The sequence below is a fragment of the Lagopus muta genome, chromosome 3, assembly GCF_023343835.1.
Source record: "Lagopus muta isolate bLagMut1 chromosome 3, bLagMut1 primary, whole genome shotgun sequence".
NCBI classification, from domain to species: domain Eukaryota; kingdom Metazoa; phylum Chordata; class Aves; order Galliformes; family Phasianidae; genus Lagopus; species Lagopus muta.
The window spans coordinates 84,128,839-84,148,293 of NC_064435.1; the positions used below are offsets into that span (position 1 = coordinate 84,128,839).

The 19,455-nt window shown below is 41.8% G+C and overlaps 1 protein-coding gene and 1 long non-coding RNA gene across 4 annotated transcripts in view; both read left to right on the forward strand.

The window, feature by feature from the left end:
- The window catches only part of TMEM170B (transmembrane protein 170B), a 151,708-nt gene that overhangs the window by 111,723 nt on the left and 20,530 nt on the right, over positions 1-19,455 (forward strand). The gene's annotated exons all lie outside the window — the stretch shown is intronic.
- Positions 112-18,375, forward strand: LOC125691423 (uncharacterized). 2 transcript variants are annotated; one of them, XR_007376124.1, is made up of 4 exons: positions 112-421; positions 13,195-13,284; positions 14,342-14,396; positions 16,758-18,375. It is a non-coding gene; the product is annotated as an uncharacterized LOC125691423 (long non-coding RNA). The 2 variants fall into 2 exon arrangements; XR_007376123.1 differs by lacking the exon at positions 16,758-18,375 and having other exon boundaries at positions 14,342-14,662.

Below are 19,455 nucleotides of genomic sequence, written 5' to 3' on the forward strand. Positions count from 1 at the left end.
AGCCAGGTTGGATGGGGCCCTGGGCAGCTGAGCTGGTGGGGGGCAGCCCTGTCCAGGGCAGGGGGTTGGAACTGGATGGGCTTTAAGGTCCTTCCAACCCAAACTATTCTATTTTGTTTCTGTACATCTAAAACATCTAAAATACTTCATTTTTGTAGTACTGAATGACTGCAATGTATTTGTAAATGAGTTCAATTTTATCTTTCCTTCTTCAGTGAATTGGCAAATGTGTTATATGAACTCAAATAGAGCGTCTCTATTAATTTGTTGTTGTTTTGTTTGTTTATTTTTGTTGCTTCCAAGATCTTAAGCCTCACTACTAGCCTTGCTCTCTTCCCATAAGTCTCATCCAACAGAAAACACCAAGGCAATTCCTGCCTGTGATGGAGGACAGTGGCCTTTGATCTCAGCATAAGAGCAGGTGAGTGATCACAACACCTTCATCCATAACCCTGGGGACAAATACCACCATCATGCTGAGGTAAACCACTGAGGCTTTGTAACAGAGTGGCAGTGACCTGGTGGAAAGACAGCAAGTACCCAGATGCCTGTTTTCTGATGCACAGCAAAGAGTTGTCATTAGCTGTGCTGGAGGTTGGCTGGATGTTTTTCCAGGTTCTGGTTATCTTCCCCTTCAATGCTGCTGAACTATTTGGACAGCCAGTCTGTTCCCTGTTTACTCCCATTGCTGCTTTTCTTCTCTAAAAGCAATACTAACTGTGCTTGTGTCTGAGTAATAGCAAGCAGCCCAGCGTACAGCCTCTTGCCTGTACAGCCTCTAGGTTTAAATTTCTGCCAGCAAAGACTGCTCCTGCTGTGCCCTTGGCATCCTCCAGCTGCTCATGAGCAACCCCAGTGAGCATAGCACAGCCTTTGACTGGGAGATGTCCAGTAGAGTGCAGTTTTCCTTTTTTCCCCCCCTTTCCCTTTTTGTTCCCATGCAATTAAGTATCTAAAATCAGAAGTTCACTAAATGGAACACAGGATGCTGCTGAATGCAGAGCTGTTTCAAAAAAGAAACATTTATGACAGTGGTACAGGTGCTCTTCATCTCTGCTTTCTAAAAGACACAACAAGGAGATTAGAATGTGTCAGGTTTTATGCAGGCCCTCATTTAGGAAGCAGCCTGCTGCCCTTGGGCGTGAGTAAGGTGATGGACTTCCAAAAGGATTCAGGCAGCTGATGCCCAGTTTAGATGCTCTTGTCTGAATGCAGACCCCCAAAGCCTCTCTTCTGTCCCAGGGGACCTGGCAGCCCAAGTCTTAGCCTCAGAAATGGGCCATTCTTAAGAGTCCCACATTTCTCTGTCCCTTTTTGGTTTCTCATCTGTGGGGTACGATGCAAGCATCTGTATCATGTCAGAGCTCAGCATGAAATGATGGCAGCTGCTTCTTATCGCCTTATTTTCCTAAGGGGAGATAAAAGCATTCACATCTTCCCTGTCCAGGGACATTTATTTAAATTTGTCCCTCTTCGTTCTCCAGAGAGTGCCCTGAATACAGAACTGGAGGCTGCCCTAACACAGTGCATTCTATTACAGTTTATTTGGCCTTAAGTAATTAAATGGTTAATGGTGAAAGTACACACACTCATGAAACCAGAAAGCCTGACTCTGTGTGGTGGTTAAACAGCCATTCTAGGCCCCAGCTCTTACTCCAGGATGTTAGGATTTATTTATACATTAATTTATGTAAGGCAGTGAATTGTTCAATTCAGAAGAGAACAAAGACAGCTTATTGAGCCTTCACAAAAGATTGCATTAATTCAGCTCCAACGTTTGGGGTTGTTATATGTACACAAACACAGGCCCTAAAGGCCAGGCTTCAGATATTTTTAACTGAGCAAAACATGTTGCAGGCAGCCCTGTCCTGCTGCAAAGCAAGCTGGCAATGGCAGCAGCCTGCGTAGTGGAAAAGAAATGCTCCTCTTGCCTGTTCATAGCAGGTGTGACATCAGATGGGTGCTTTTGTAAATGTGGGATCGTGCTGCTGTGTTACATCTGTGTCATTTAAAGAAAGATAGAAGGGTAATTAGTTGCTATTTCCTCTGCTTCCTGCTTTCTGAGATACTTGAGATGCTGATCTCAAGGCAGGACATTCTGATCTTGTACATGTAGCCCAGATTGGAATAGGAATTGCATTCTAAATATTCAAGGTAAAACATACTCCCAGAATTTCTTACCACCAAAAAGGACAATGCCAATTTCTTCATGAGTATCTTCTGCAAAGCTTTTTCAATCTGGTTTTGTCTAATATGCTTTTCCCACTGTCTGTATCATTTTGTGTGGCCGCTATTACAGCATCTGGCGTGCAATGCATTACTGTGCCATTCTTGCACATCTGTAGCAAAGCAGTCATAGAATCACAGAATCATTCTGGTTGGAAAAAACCATGAAGACCATCTAGTCCAACCACCAGCCCATTCCCACAATGCCCACTAACCCTGTCCCTCAGCTCTTAACATCTCCAGGGACAGTGACTCCACCACCCCCTAGCAGCCCATTCCAATGCCTCACTACTCTCTGAGAATGAGCTTTTCTTAGCATCCAACCTGAACCTCCCCTGGTGCAACTTGAGGCCATTCCCTCTCATCCTATCGCTGTTCCCTGCGAGAAAAGGCTGCCTCCCATCTCACCACAACCTCCCTTCAAGTAATTGTACAGAGCAACAAGGTCTCCCCTGAGCCTCCTCCACACTGAACAATTCCAGTTCACTCAGCTGCTCCCCATAAGACTTGTGCTCCAGACCCCTCACAGCTTCATTGCCCTTTCATTGGAAATGAAAGCAGTCACTGAAAGCAGCTGCTGAAAGCCATGTCTGCCAGGACAAGGGTGCTGAATCCTTGAAATCTTCCTTCAGACTTCTCATAGCCCCTAGAAAGGTGGTTTTTGAACCTCTTGTTGCACTGGCTAAGAAACAGCAGTCAGACAGGTTGGTGCATCCCAAAGAGCCAGGACAGATGAAGGGTAAATCACGTAATTTCAGACCAGTGCAGCTTCACTTTGGAGCCATTAACATCCCTGTCAGGATCCTGGGTTGCCCAAACACACCCACTGAATTTCTTTCATGAGCCACTTACAGCCAAGATCTACTTCCTCTGTATTTAATGTTTTATGGAGCAGAAAATAAGCCCGCGTGCTTCATTTCTCCCTCCTTGTGAGATTCAGCAGCCGCTCTTTACAGAGCCAGCCTTTCCTTTTCCTCCCTCCAGCCCTCTGCCCAGAGCTGTGCCACCTTCCTCGGAGTGCACTCTCCCCAGGAAACAATTACAGATTATATCTCGTGCATTTTTAAAAGCACACAACCTCCTCCTCGGCTGTTTTTCACTAAAGCAGCAGGTGAGCTCATCCACTCCATCTGCTGCTCTTTGCACGGAGCTTACGCTTTTTAAACAAACCTTAATATCCCCTTCTAAATTAAAGAAGCGATGTTTTCAGCAGGAATGCCCTCAGTATGATCATGATATACGTATGTGCCCATTTAGAAAAAAAACAACAAACAGCAATGAACATCTGTCGCTTCCTTAGTAAACACTGTGATATTATGTCACAAACTCAATTACGCTGATCACCGGGCCATGGACAGCAGTTGCTGCTTTTTTAAGATACGTGTTGAAATAAAGCTTTGCTTCAGGTGCTGCAAACCCATTACTGGATGTTCATCAAAGAGAAAGGGCTCATTTCAGCCGGCTGTGCGTGCTCCCTTACGTCAGTGGGACATTGCCTGGGCACGGCAGCTCACTTCTTATTGACTCGTGTATTTATAGGCAGGGTCAATAAGCAGCAGTCGCTGCAAAGTCCGCCACCATTCTCTTTTCCTCAGTAAGCGCTTGCATCCCGATGTCTGCATTTGGCTAGGCCTGTTGGGAAATGATAATGACTTTCATCAGCTCTACTTAATGCCCTAAAATCGCTTCTGGGGGCTGCAGGCCATAGGATTGGTTTTAGGAAGATAATCATTTATTTAGAAAGGAAGCGTTGAGTGAGTACAGAGGAGGAGGCAAAAGAGAGTTTTTTTTACATGAGCAGAAAAACCTGGTGACACTTTGAAACCCGAGGTTTGAAGATTCTAGGGGAAGTCAGAAGGAAAGTAGGACTTGGAACTGTTGGAGAAGTGCTTAAATTCATTAAGCAAAGGGTCCGAGATGGAGAACAAGTGAGAAGAAAGGCAGAAAACCAGCAATAAGATTCAGCAAGCATTTAAAGAACAGGTTGAAGGAGGTTGTGTTTCTCCTCCCTCTCCCAAGAAATCCCTTGTATTCATTAAAGAGTGGCAGAAGCTTTAAAAAAAAAAACAAAAAAAAACCAAACCAAAACACCAAAAACCCCCAAAGTTAAGAGATGCTTGTTTTAAGTGGACTCTTTCTTTGGGATATAAATAATCTGAAGCAGTTCTTAATTACACACTAGGTGTGATAATGCAGCAAGCAGCACCTGCTGAGGAAAGCATCACTCAGGAGGGGAAACAAGTTCCAAGTTTGTAGGCAATCTGTATTACAAATCTAAGAGGAGAATCATGGCTTAGAGCTCACAGGTGACTTTCAGCCTGGCACTTCAAGTATCTTTAAATGTGTGTGCAATTGGCTTGTTCTACATGCACAGAGCATATGAGGCACATTCCCCTCATTCTGCTTTAGCACTGGTAAATTGATGTTGGGATGATATACCTGGAATAACAGCAGCTGATGTGGGAGGAAGGACAGCCCTCTGCATTTGCTGGGCACAGCAAAACTTTTGATGATCAGGCTGCCATTAGAGGAAGAAGGATTCGTCCACTTTCTCTCACAGGTTGGATTTTGTTGGTTTGGTTGGTTTTTCAGTTGTTTCTTTTTCTTTTTTGGCACAAACGCAATAGCACATGAATCTTTTGCATTGAGTAAGGCACAGCCAGAGAGCTTTTAGAGGTTCCCATGGTCTGTTTACTATTCAGGAGATGCCTGTGTTTGATGTGGGGGGCACATTGTGCCTGATTTGTTACACCTGTTTGGTTCTCAGCTGAAACCCACTGGTGCAAAACTGCGGCCCATTGTACTCAGCAGACTCGGCTCTTGGCAGGTTCATTATGAGAAATGATACGTATCCCTGCGGCTGAGCTAGACCTTGATGAACTTGTATCAAAGGACTTTGTGAACTCGTTTCGAGAGCGTGATGTGAATTATATGGGGCAGGTGTGAGTGCCAGAGGAAGGCGGAGGCTGGTGTCACACTTCACAGCTGAAAGCCACCCACCATCAAGGCCGCTTTTCATGTGCTTGGCTGGAGAGAGCTCTGCTGTGAACAGAAAGCTCTCTGAGGCAATGGTAAGCCTGAAAGGACAGAGCAGGCTTTTGAGGGAGGAAATCAAAAAACATTGGAAAAATTTCTGCTTTGAGTCAAGGTAACTTTTAATGACTTGTAAGTCAAAACTAGACTGAAGAAAAAACATTACGCTTTGGAGAAATCCTCTCCCTGCCTTCAAAGCAAGTACAACACTTTTCGATCCGATCAGCTGCACTGCTCCATTGCAGTTGAACAGAAGAAGGCTTTGTAGAGGAAGCAGGTTACAATCCTAGCATTATGGGGGTGCTTTCTCTTAGGAGGGAGTATGCGGCTTCACGTCAGACTGCACCACGTTATGTGTGAGGATAGAGTCCTTTGGGAAAGCAACCCATTGCCCAGACTATAAAGCAGTAATGTGCTGCATGCCTTTACTTTTTTTTGCCCAAGGAAGTGGCAGTTTGTATCCTTTTGTGCTATTGGTGTTTGCTTAGAGCCACCAATGCTCAGACTCCTTCCTCTTGGTGATGCAGCACTGCTGATGACCTAAGGGTAGCTGCAGAACGCCTTTGGCCTGCAGTTCTTATTCCAGCAAAGGTCACCACCTGCTACAGCTGACAGAGTTTTGTTGGCATGGGGAAAATGGAGTTCATCAAACTTCTCGTTTGCAGAGCATTTTTGGCTTGCTCCTAGTGGTTAGGAAATACCTAACCACTGTACCAATGTTGTACACAGCCAATAACATGGACTGCAAGTTATTTTTGTCATTCTGTCTTCTAAGGCACTGATATCTTAATTGTTCTTCTGGTAATGCCCCTGTGCTTCAGTGTTAGATGCTCCAGAAGGCATCTAAACTGAAAGGAAGCTGAAAATCCCAGTAGGCTTGGTGGAGACTGTATATCTGGTCCAATATGGGATAAACCTGAGTCATGAAGCGACAGAGATTTGGATACCCATTCTCTATGAGTTGCTTGTGTTAAACATTTAAATTCCGTGTTTTTTCCTTTTCTGCTTTGTTTTCTGGGTTGACTCTCCTGTGTTGATCTTCCCTGGAGGAAAGGATGCCCTCCACTTGCAAAACTCTGCCATGGAAGCCTTCTCCATGGTAGTGATGTTAAACTAAAATGGAGGCCATCTGCTATGAATGTGCTGTGCCAGGTTTCACTAAATACCTCTGTCCATATCAGCATTTTTAGGTGTGCGGGTCTTTACCCTCTGCCTTGAAGGGAGTCAGGAATGGCTGTTCCTTTAGTAATTCTAATACAATGTTTTGTTTTCAGCAATTGGAATTGGGAGGAATAAGAAATACCATTATTGCGAACACAGCAAGTTATAAGTTTGATGGACTGTCACAGAAAGGAGGCTTCCTTCAAAGCTAGACTATTTCTTCACTATGTTTGGACATATCTGAAAAAATATGTAAGCGTCAATATGTATTTGTGATTATTTAAAAAAAAAATGGGGAAGATGGATGGATTACAATGTTACCCCATGTTGGCATATCTTACTTATTTCCAAGGCAATAAAGTTACACAATTATTGTGTGACTGTAGTACGCAATTATGAATAGAAGATATTGAATACCAGTGTGTAGTGATAGCCTTTACTGCTAGAGGAGAGGAACACTTTCTGCTAGCTCTTAAGGGTTATGTTTGCAGAAGTAACCTTGGTTAGGGATTTGCATTTCAAAGCCATAATCTTCTGAAGTCATGTTCTTAGTAGAGGTATATTCTGTTCTGTATGTTCTGTATGAACTGTGGTACCTATGCATAACCTCATATGCAGCAGTTAATGTTTGAAGCAAAGGCTTCTGGCCAGGTTGGAACCTCTCGTAAATAGATTGTCATGTTAAATAGACTTCTTTTTTTCCTATTTCTCAAAGCCAGCTTAACACATCATCCTCCCAACCCTATTGCTTAAATGATACAAGAGAAGATGTATGTCAGGTGATGCATTAACATCTGCTAGCTTGAGTTGTCACAATGTACTTTTGAGAAATAAACTCCATTTGTGGTGAGTGGGACTGCAGATAACATCTGCTACCAGAATGGATGGGGATGGCATGTGATCAAGTAGTGCACAGGTAGCAGAGTAGTACAAGAAGCAGAGCTGGCTTATTCTAACAGTTTTCCTTCTCTGTAGCCTTGATTTGGCAGCTTGCCTTACCTGTTGACTAGAGCCCACTCTGCCATACATCATCCTCTTACTTGCTCTTTTCAATCTCAGAATAATGAAAACTACACTGAGTCTTCTGATGAAAATCCTCCCAGCACAATGTCACAGCAGGGGAGTTGGAACTGGGTGGTCTTCAAGAGACCTTCCAACCCAAGCCATTCCTTGATGGTAGGAATAGGAGCAGGCAAAGGAAATTTTTCTGAACCAGTCTGTTGCATTCTGATGTTCTTTCCATTTCGTGGTGGTCTTCTTACCTCCTTGCTTTCTTTTCCCTTTAAGTGTTGAGTGATGTTGTCCATGATGGAAATTGCAGATGTAGGTTGGTTTAACACCCCCTCCCTCCTGCCTCCACCCATGGTTTATGGTTACTTTAGTCAGGCTGTTTTGCCTCTTTTAATATAACAGGTGGCAGGTGCTGATGGCCTAGACTGAGGAAGTGTGATGTAACGTTAAACATAACTTAGTTCTTCTAGCTATTTCTTAGATTAGAAACGTGTATTCCCCCCTACAGCAAACTGAAAAATAGTTGAAAACCACAGTTAGAGACTAAGCACAGCAAAACTAAACAATAATTTGATGCTTTTCTTCTTTATCCTCCAATAAGTTTTTTTTTCCTTTTTTTTTTTTTCTTCCCCTGTTGGATGTTTTAGTTGTGCTTAGATTGCTCTTCTGGAGTAGATATCATGGGTATTGCCCTCCTAAATCCTGTTTGGAAAGCAGCTCCAGTGCTGTTACAGCATTCATTGCCATGTTAGCATAGTAAGGGACTGCTTGGAATAAGCATGTATGACAGAAGTGAAGTTGTCTACATTTGGAATACCTGCAGCAATGTGCATCTTGCTGATGTTTCAACAGAAACAGTGACAGAATCAAAACATTCAAGGTGAAAAATAATACCAGACAGTATAATAATACCAAACTACCAGAGCCCACCATTTCTGAGTGTGTAATGGAGTCCCCTTCACTTCTTCAAAACCCTTTGAATTCAGCTGGATTAAAGCAGTGAACAAATGCTGTGTTACCAGAATGATGACAACTTGTGGCAAATGTAGTATAGGAGAAATGTATTCTGAAATGCTCAGTAGCTTCTGCAGCATCTGGAATCCTGGTACAGCATAATAAAGCTGCTAATTAAGTAATTGTACAGGTTTTTTTTCCTGCTTTTCTAATGGTCAGTATAAGGGGTTCCCTATAAAATGCAAGTGTAGAAAATGACACTTTCCACTTAATGTTAGCTCCCTCTTCCCTTTCTTTTCATCAGTGATGTTTCTTTTAGTGTGCACAATTAACAAAGGTTAATCCCCTTCTTTATGTCTGCCTTGTTTCACTTTTTCCTGTTTAACTTAATGCTTCTCTCAATTAAGCAATTGAAGGTGAATTCTGCTCCCATCTAATACTAGCAAAATGGAGAGTATGGAGAATTCCAATGCCACGTAAACCTTAAGTACAGGCCCGATATCAAAAGGTATCTGTGCTTCTGCTGGCATTCAGCTAATAGTTTGCTGAGTGAAACAAAGAGGTGAAAGGCAGCTATCGAAGGATGCAGGGAGGATAAACCTGCCTTCGCTCAGAGAGGTTGGCTGCTGACAGGGTAAGTGGCTGATGCTTTCTTTGCAGCATAACAGCACTCATGGGGCAGCTTTGTTATGAGAGAGGCTCCTATGGCCTTCTAGCTTAGGTAGCATTCTTAAGCACTAGTGACACAGAGAGGAGTCTGTGGGAATAGAGAAGAGGAAATCTACAGAAAAGAGGCTAGACATCTGAGCATGGAGTCCATACTTGAATCTAACCAAATATTTTTCCTTTTCTTTCCCAAAAATGTGTCAGTTAGAGGGTGTAGTTATAGAAGCATGTTATTTACTGGCAAGGCTGATCTAAGGATGCTGATGCATTCTCATTCCTGTAACTGTGCTGCCATATGCTAGCCTCTCAGCTCTGTCAGCAAAATGATGCTGCACACTGAGTGGTTTCGCCTGCCAAAGGACAGAGTGCTCTGACCACTCGTGCAACAGCTACGTGGCATGCTGAAGGCTTGACAGACCTTTCTGGATAATATCATGAGGAACCAGCAGGTGATAACGCAGCGATATCCCTTTCAAAAAAGCTAAAAGCACCTCTCACAAGACTCCTAAAGAAGACTTTAGGAGGTCATTGAGCTATGATTTCAACTTATAGCTGTGTTGTGCATGTCAAAAAGATCATTTCACTTCCCAAAATACATTCCAGGAGACTGTCCTGGAATGGATATGGTCTTCCCTGCCATATATTCAGAAATGCAAAATAGCACACTGGGGTACCCCATTTCTCCATTTCCTATCTTCCCAGTAAGATCTCCTATGATTTGTGCTTTCCTTTTCTCTTCCTCTTTTCAAGAGGTTGAAACTATGCTGCACTGTCTTCTGTAGATGTGAAGGAAAATTCAGACATATAGGCAATGCTCAGCAAATTTCAGATGTCCTATAGGAAGAGAGCCAGCCTGGTTGTCCTAAAATTCTAGATTCTGTGCAGGGTAGTCCTTTACAACTTTAGTGTGCTTTTCATAGTTACAGTATTGGTTGAAAGACAGCCATTTACTAATAAATATTCTAGTTGTTTAGAAGCGTAGGCCTTTGGGAGGGGGAGAAAACTGCAGATCATACCTTATGGAACTGTCATGGGATATGCAGAGTCTGATGGCCGCCTGGATAATGAGAGAGAGACTTGTATTTTAATTAGAGTAACAGTCTGCTCCTGAGTTAAAGAGAAAGCAGTTTGCCCTCAGGAAAGGTATGTGACAGAAGCCTGTGTTCTTTGAAAGCTGCAGTAAGCAATGCCAGCAATGTTCAGTATATAGGATCTAATGTTACTTGTCTGTGAAATCAAATTGAACCACTGGCTGCTAAGGGACTTATAACGTTAGAAATGTTCCTAGCTGAAGTACTGCTTTATACACTCAAGTGCACACACTAGATGCTGGTTACGGCTCTTTCACCACTATGGCTAGGCATCCTAGCAGGCAATTGTTAATTACAGTTGCATTTGTTACAGGGCTTTTAGGCAATGAAGCATTAATTCTCCAGTATCATTTGCTTTACTAGCCACAAATGCTGAACTAGTCCCATTTCTAAGTTTGGTTACTCTACCCAAAGACATTCTCTTGAATAGAATGTCTTTGAATTCAAGAGAATGTCTTAACTAACTTAAATCAAAAAACAAAACGAAGCTCTCATCTCTTCCTAGCTACTAATATAGGATGGATAAGGCAAAGCATGCGTGTTTCTGAACCTTGTGTATACCTCCAACTCAAGATATTTATAGCCTGCCTTGAAATTTGACCTTTATTTCCAAGTCATTTGTGGCATGTGGTTGAGTCAGCAGAGAAATCAAAATGAGTTGCAGCTGGATGAGAAGGGGGCTGGAATAAAGAGAATGAATGGTCATGCCCGTGTTGTAGAAAGGAACTTCGTAAATTCCGAGGGCTGGCACTAAAATGTCAGAAGTTACAGATCATAGAAACTGACTGGAAAGCAGACTTTTGCTGGGCCTGTAGAGTTATTGTGTTAATGACATGAAGATGTGTTTCGAACTATTGACACTTTATTAGTGATGTTAATTCTGCACAGAGCTCATTCTTCACTGTTGATGTACGTTTGGCAGCCTTTCAAAGGTAATGTTTTAATTCACCACAGAGAAGGACATGATCTTGAGCTTGTTGAGACAAAGGCTGCAATAGAAAGACATGGAATTGATAAGATAAAAGGAGCAATTTCAGAAACGTACTTTTCCTTTGTTGCTGTTTTCAAGAAGGATGATATTTCAGCCCTACATGAAGAACCTGTCTAAAGCCTAGGCAATGCCTATCTGGTTACATTCAAAGCTTGTGATGCTTTTACATAAAACTTACTAGTCCCGTATCTGAAGAGAAGACCAGATCTACTTAATTCTGTAGGAAGCAAACACAGCTGCTGGACTCATCTGCCCAGGTGCAGCACATATTATGTTATTCTTCTTGTTGAGCTTCTTCAATTTATCTTTTTAGGCAGAGAAAAAGAAAGGTTTATATTGAAAGGCATGTTTAAGCACTGGGGGTCTTACTTTCCTATTTGATACCATCACCAGGGAGCCTCCATTCGGTGTTCTTATTTCAAATACAGTGTTACTCCCAACACTAGAACCTGTAACCAGAGTGAAGTAGTTAAAGTGTCAGAAGCTGGCCTTCCACCAGAAAGATTTTATGTTTCTTTTGGCTTCTTACTGTATTTTGGTACAGTCTGTTAAGATTGGAGTGAGTAGCAGTAACAGTGGCATTGCAAACCATCAGATCAAACATCAGACTAATATTCTGCTTAGCAAAAAGAATATGAGGACTCACCCCTGTGGGGTGCAGAACTGAGGGATTATCTGCTCTGTTAAATCCTATCCCTTGGAATCAACTGACCGAACCAAGCTGCTCTTGAACACCGGATTCTACAAAACATCTCTCATAACCATTCAGCAGGTGCAAGGTCTGTAATTAAAGATGAAACACAACACAATGCACACTAATTGAGAACCTGTTGAATTCCCTCTGCTTCTCTTTCCTTTTTGGCTCTTTAAGATGTGTTTTTTTTTATTATTTATTGTGTCTGGTTATGAATATCTTTTGCTGAAGCACCAGTGCCTGAAGTGGCAAGAGTGTATGCTGCATACTGAAAAACAATGTGAAAGGGACTAAGCTGAAGTATTTATAAATAAAACTATAATGCAAAATAATATACTCCATAAAACACTGAACGTAAACAGGGCAATATTGGCCTTGGTCGAGAAGTCGTGTGTTTGAATTATGCTGCTTAATGTTTCTGCTGGATTTTCCATATCAGACATCTGTGTGGCTGCATGAGGCCAATCAAGCTGAGATTGTTATTCTAAGTGCAGGGTGAAATAACCAACTACAACCTGGATTATAAAATGTTGACATTAAAGGTCTGCTGCTCCTTGTAAAGAGTGTGTTTTTATAATTTAAAGAAATCTGATCTCCTGAAAGTATCCTGCTGTGCTTGCAGCTGACATCATATTAGTCTGAGTTTTAACAGATTCAGCAGGACTAGTATGATTAAAGCAACTTTCAGCTCCCTGTGTATTTGGAAAGGAGCTGTGGAAAAGACACTTGGAGTTAAAGATGACAGCTCCCAAGAGATCTTGACTTCATCAGCCTTATTAGAAGTTAAATAAATAACAAAACTCCAAGCTATAGCTGTAAAGGATCCAGAGTTCATTTGTGATTCCTTGGTTACCTGTGAAAAAATATTTCTTAGCTGTGTTAATTTAGGGTTAACGTGAAGGGTACGTGCCCAGGAGCAAGTTACCACAAAGTAAAGTAAAATTAAAGGTTGCATTTGCAGCCTGTAATTTAACATGCAGTAGCTGGCAGTGCATCTGCTCTTACCCAGCTGTAAATGCATGGTAGCGAACCCCTCAGTAACAAATTCATGGTGAGGCAGTACAAGAAGGCATTCTCCTTGCTTTGTAGTGATTAAATAAAGAGCAGACCTTCAACTCTGTAACTGCACTGTTGGCATTTATCACCACATTCATTGAGAAGAGTAATGGAAGGCCTAAAAGGAAGCAAGTGCATGTAATTACCACATATGCAAACAGAACACTGGTATGCATCAGTGAGATAATTCTGATCTACAAAAGACAGCAGGTAACTATACCTGTTGCACTCCATTTGTACAGAGAATGACAACTATAAGGTAGCAAGGTGTATTTCTGCACGTAGAGCTCAAGTATTACTTTAAATCACAGGTATCCAAAACACTAACTTGCCTGGGCAGCACTGAGTGAAGAGGAATCGCCTTGGACTAAATGTAAACATATATGGTGTCACTAATGTGTGTAAGTAACAAGACTTTTTCTATTTTTCAAGTATTTTTAATTAAAGTGGGGAAAAAAAGAGGGCAATAAAACCATAAAACTAGCAAGTTGGACACGCGTGCTTTAAGGCAGTTCTGGTTGTTGCAGTCGCTTAACAATATAATGATTAAATTTTGTTAGATGATTTCTGTATTTCTACTCCCATTTGAGCTGCTTATGTCCTCTTGATCGCTGCAGCTGCCATCACTACTATTACATTTTGTCAGGAAGATCTTCTGGAAAGCTACTGTTACCTCATGGTAACACTGGGTGTTTATCACCACTGTGAGGTGTCTGATCTTGCTTACTTTATTCATGAGAGTCCTTCTGTGCAGGCTGAAAACGTGAGTGAAGTTCTAACCTTGTACAGAGGTTGCTCTGAAAGTAATGCCTCCTATTTATTTCCATGGAAGCAACAACAGATATAAAGAGCACAATAACACCATTTGATAGAGCACATTCCCAGCTACAAAGCACTATTTTTCAACACAGTCACCAAGACCATGCATTTTCACCAGCAATGAATTGCATGTTCCATCCACCGCCTCACTGTTCTCACATCCACTCTTTGGACCTCATAAATGTTCAGCAGACATTGGTGAATTTTAATGAGTGCCATTTTGTCCACACGGAGGAATTCTGTGACACACATATGCACTTCCATGTCTGATGTCAATTTGTCACACTACCCCTCTGCTGCCATCTGTCCCACAGCAACAGTGTGTAACAGATACCAGCAACATCTGCCTCTGGCATCTTGGGCCAACATCTTAAAATAGGAGATATTAGTTTTAGAGCAAACCTTGCACTGATCTCATCACTTAGCAGTGAATTTCTTTTCTTACAAAAGAAATAAAAAAACAACAAACACAGATTCTACTCACAGAAGTAAAAATAATGCAATACAGCCAAGAAGAGACTATGGCCAAAGCGTATCCACTATAAATCTTTAAAAATAGATTGAATTTTCAACTAAAAATGGTTTAACTTTGCTTTAATTAAAGCCCAATAATAGTTACTCTAGACTTCATGTTTTCAGACACAGTTGGAGGACACGTGTTGCTTGTAAACATTCAGAAGTGAAAGACTTGAACGTAAGTAGTCCAAAAGGTTCTTTGCATGGTTCTGAAGAGCTGTGGGGAGGAATGTGTCCAAAAGCAAGGCAAGTGGAAATGCTGAGATACATCTTCAGCACACAGCTTAGCCTGTACAAGCCTTGCAGTTATTAAATCTCCATCACTGCATTGTACAGACTGGAAGAGAGGACAGTGAGGGCAGTGCAGCTCTAAGTCTTGGGCCACCTCCCCATAAAAGCTGTGGCAGGGGTGGCTGCTGGTAGATTGAGCTGAGTTGTTGCACACTGGAGGAACAGTTCTCTTCAGCTAACATCATCTGGTTTCGAAGCAGCATTGGTTTCCTCTGGTAGATATGGCTGCGGGAAGGTTGGAGCTGCTTACTCCCACTTCCTCCCTAGACAGACAGTCTGTCTGAGGGCTCTGTGCCAGAGTTTGTGCTGGCACACGGACTCAGTCCCTTGTCTGTAGGGTTTTGTTACTAATGCGTTTATAAGACTGATGCCATTAGTACATACATTACTGTCATTCGTGTTACAGAAGCTGTATTTGTCTGCTTCTACACTAAAAAGCAAAAAGAGAAAGGGATTTCTTTTTTATGTCATGTAATGAGAAGTGGAAACCAACACTTAAAAACTTTTTCCCTAACATTCTGTCCTACTGCACTACGTTGCTTTCCCCGCAGAGACTGACACAAAGAGAGAACTTGGAGCAACCTGTGTTTCTCCTTGTCTCGCAAACTGACCAGCTTCCCCTTTCAGATGTGAGGTAGTACATGTATACATGCTGCAAAACCAAGCTGTTAGGTAATCCTCAGCTCTGGAATTCGTCTGACAAAGGGGTGAAGCAGTGAGACATGTTCCTTTTGTAATCTGTTTAAGTAAACGAAATTTAATCTCTTCTTGGCCAGTTTTAAAGATCGAGTCATGAAAGCCTGGAATAGTCCAGTTGTATACATTTCCCCTGGAAAGTATCTGCTTCAGCTTTTCTCACTGTTAAGCAGATCTGAGACTTCCATTAGAGCATGTTTATTCCTAGCTTTAGTTATTATTTTTCAAACGTGCTCTGTTTGTATGCATAAAGTCTTGCTATCTCAGCTCTCAAAGATTATCTGAGGACAGGACAGCAAATGCCTACTTGAAACCAGGCAGATTATTTTCCTGATGTCAGTGTAGGGGCAGGAAACTCATCTGTGGAAAACGACTTATTAAATTAGTTGTGGCCCTTTTCTTTTTGTAAGATTATTCATGATTTTATTTATTTACTTATTTTCTTTGGTATTTGATCGTTTAAAAGCAGCTTCATTATTCAGCGCACATTACAGATAAGCGTGTTTTGGATTAGGGAAGCTTTCATTCACTCTACCTTTTCTGTGATGATTGCTATCTGCGTGCACTAATTCTACTGTACAGTTTATTTTCTTTAACATGAACTAGCAGTGTGCCCAGGTGGCGAAGAAGGCCAATGGCAACTTTACTTGTACAGAAATATTACTGTCAGCAGGACTAGGGAAATGATTGTCCCCTTGTATAAAGGCACTGGTCACACCACACCTTGAACATTGCGTTCAGTTTGATGCCTCACTGCAAGAACAGTTATCGAGTAGTTTGAGTGTGTCCAGAGATGAACAAGAAAGGTGGTGAGGGACTGGAAAACAAGAGTTATGAGGAGCAACCGATGGAACTGGAGCTGTTTAGTCCAGAGAAGCAGAGGCTGAGGGGAAATTTCATTGCTCTCTGCAACAGAGGTGATTGTCCCCCTCTATTCTTCTATCATGAGGCCCCAGCTGGACTACTGTGTCAAAGTCTGGGGCCCTCAACACAGGAAAGATGAGGAGCTTTAGGAGAGGGTGCAGAGCGGGGCTGGGAAGATGATCCAAGGGCTGGAGCACCGCTCCTGTGAAGACAGGCTGAGGGAACTGGGCTTGTTCAGACTGGAAAAGAGAAGGATCCAGGGAGACCTTATTGCAGCTTTCCAGTATTTAAGCTTTCCAGTATTTAAAGAGAGTCTATAAACATGAGGGAAATCAACTTTTTACACTGGTAGATGGTGATAGGAAAAGGGGGAATGGTTCTAAACTAAAGGAATGGATATTTAGATTAGATGTCAGGGGAAGTTTTATGCTCAGAGAGTGGCCAGGTGCTGGAACAGGTTGCCCAGAGAAGTTGTGGATGCCCTGTCCTTGGAGAAGTTTAAAGTCAGATTGGATGGGCTCTGGGCAATTTGATCTAGTACTTGATCTAGAGGATGTCTGCCTTGTCTGTGCCAGGGGGTTTGGAACTTGATGATCCTTGAGGTCTCTTCCAACCCAATTAATTCTATGACTCTATGAATTTCTGCAAATGAGGTTATAGTGAAGAGATTGTCCATCTTTTTTCTCAGGTTACAAGTGATAGGATGCAAGGAAATGACCTCAAGTAGTTCCAGGTGAGCCTAATTTGTCATGTCGTGGATAATTTATTAATGGAAGAGGCAATTAGGCATTGGAACGGGCTGCCCAGGAAAGTGGTCTCTGGAGGTATTTAAAAAATATGTAGACCTGGTGCTTTAACAGTAGACTTGTAGAGTGGATGGTCAGATTTGATGATCTTGAAGGTCTTTTCCAATTGAAATAATTGTATGATTCTACAATCCTACAAAGCAAGTAGAAAGTGAGAAAAATGTTTGTGAGATGGTCTTTATTACCTCATCAGGACTCGGATTATTTTTAGGGAAGGGCAATAACAACTGGTGCAGTCAAAAGCTAGCCCTGTATATACTGGGAGTATTGCCATTGCATTCTTTGCCTCTTTCGGTGAAATCTTACTTCTCCAAGTAGCGATAAGTTTTGTATTTTCTTCTTCTGCCACTGCCATACAAAGCAAGAATGTAAGACATACTTGTGTAGTGATCCAACTACAAATACCTCAAAAGAGCTTTAACTGTTTCCTCCTAGTCCTGCAGGCAAAAGAGTTTTCAGATAGCTCGGCTTGCCACTCTGGTCTCAGTGTTCTCCATTGTTGGCTCAGTGGAGGGCCTGAGAGGAGAGGGTGAGACTCATTTCCACTTCAATGCCACCTTAAATGATTGAATTGTCTATGAAGCAGCAGTTTTATTTAATTAGGGCTTTGGACAGGGAGCCACGCAATTAAAATTGTCATACTTGCTTTCAAAATTTCCATGCAAGCAGGTGCAGACTACTTTCATACAGTTCAGCCTCCATGGCTCCTTGACCTGGGAGTGCAGAAGAATGAAATGCAGAGGGCAGAACTCCTTTTCTCACACACAGCCTTGTGCAAACATCGTAGCTTGACTGCTTCCAGATTCAGAATGGCACAAGTGTTGTACTCTGTAGCATTTTCAATTACTCTCCACTGCTAGGTGCTCTGCACAAAAAAAAAAAATAAAAAGGATTTTGTTTTTTTCCCCACATCGAAGAAGGAAAGAGTTTCTCAGAGCTGCTTACAGAGGGAGGCCGTGCCCAGACGTAACCACTGAGGCTGTCCTTTCAGAGGAATAACATACTTTCTGTTCTCACTTTTTCCCCTGTTCTTAAGACCACTGAGTATCATGATAACCCGCTTGGAAAGGACTGGAATAAGTGCTTGGGAGGGTGACAAATACCAGCTCAAACTTTGCTTTTTATTTTCTGTATAGTTTTTAAACAGATAGAGGCTAAAAATCTAGCAAATCAAATATTTCTACCACCAGTGGTCCTAAATTGCATGCAAAGCACTGTGGGCTGGTGGCCAGAACAATAACGAAGCTGCCCTGAAAGTATTTATCTTAGGCAATACTTTTTACTTCATTGCTATCTGAAAATTTCAGTGTGAATTAAACCTCACAGGTAAGGCTATCTCTCTTTTCCAGCTGCAGAAATCAAAAACCAGAAAGGTTACAAATAGAATTTGTGTTTGGAGTACCATCCAAGCCCTGGGACTCACAGAAGACAAGAGGGCTATTCACAAAGCATGGCACTGCATAAAGTGAATCTGGCCTTGTGACTTACCTGTCCACATGGGGTTAGTCTGGAAAGAGATGTCATGTCTCTTAATTCATGGTTATTACTTCAGTTACACTGCTGTTTTTTTCCTGTTAGAAGAAATATGATTGGAGAATCAGGCAGTGGTAGCATTGAAGAGCTTGACAGTGCAGATGAACACTCAGAAAAAATACTTTAGCTAGTGGTTTGATCACACAAAGGATTTTTAGTACCATCAAGGTATGATCCAAAATAGATGCAAGATATAATGACTGTTTTCACAATTGCAACTACCTGCAGTTTCATGTACCTTTGATCTTCTTTTCCTCAGAAGGGTTTAAAAAAAAAGTGTTGAGGTTCCCTATATTGTCAAATGACCATGGTTATTTACATAGCTAAATGGGGGGTCTGTCAAGTGTACTGTGCCATTTAAAATTAACTCAGTGAATATCTGTTAAGGAAAGCTGCATTAGAGAAAGGGCATGAATTTTAAACCCATTCGTAGATTAATGGAGGCAAAGTACTGCATGGATGTCCTGATTTCACTTAATTACCAGGTCTTGTTAGACTGAGTCGAACAGGAGTCAACTTAACTGATGCAAATGTAAAATGTCACATTTTCATCACAAGGTTTATTTCCATAGCTTTCTGCAGAGACCGTATCGTGCTGATACGTGTAATAACTTATGCTTCCTTAGTGATTCCTCTTTATGTAGGTAAGTCCATGTTAAAATAACACACAATCTGTTGCACAGAAGCTCCACCATCTATAAGAAAAGGCAAAAAACCATTGGGATAGAATTTCTTCAGAAGAATATGTAACACAGCAAGATTTGAAGGACAAGTTTGGCAAACCCCACAAGAACATGTTTGAAAAGCCAAGTCTTTTTGTCATTTGCCTTAATAATTCTGGATCTCCTGTTCACTGAGAGAGATTGGCCACTGTATTACTGAGGAAATCAGAAGAGGAATTCCTATCCTCAAAGCTCCAAATTCCCTTCAAGTTTTTATCTGTATCATCCCCAAGCTCGACTTCAGATTTGGACTTCAGATTTACCTCTGCTAGTTCAGAGTTCAAACCAATCATAAAACTTTGCCATGTGACTGTGCTTTCCAAAG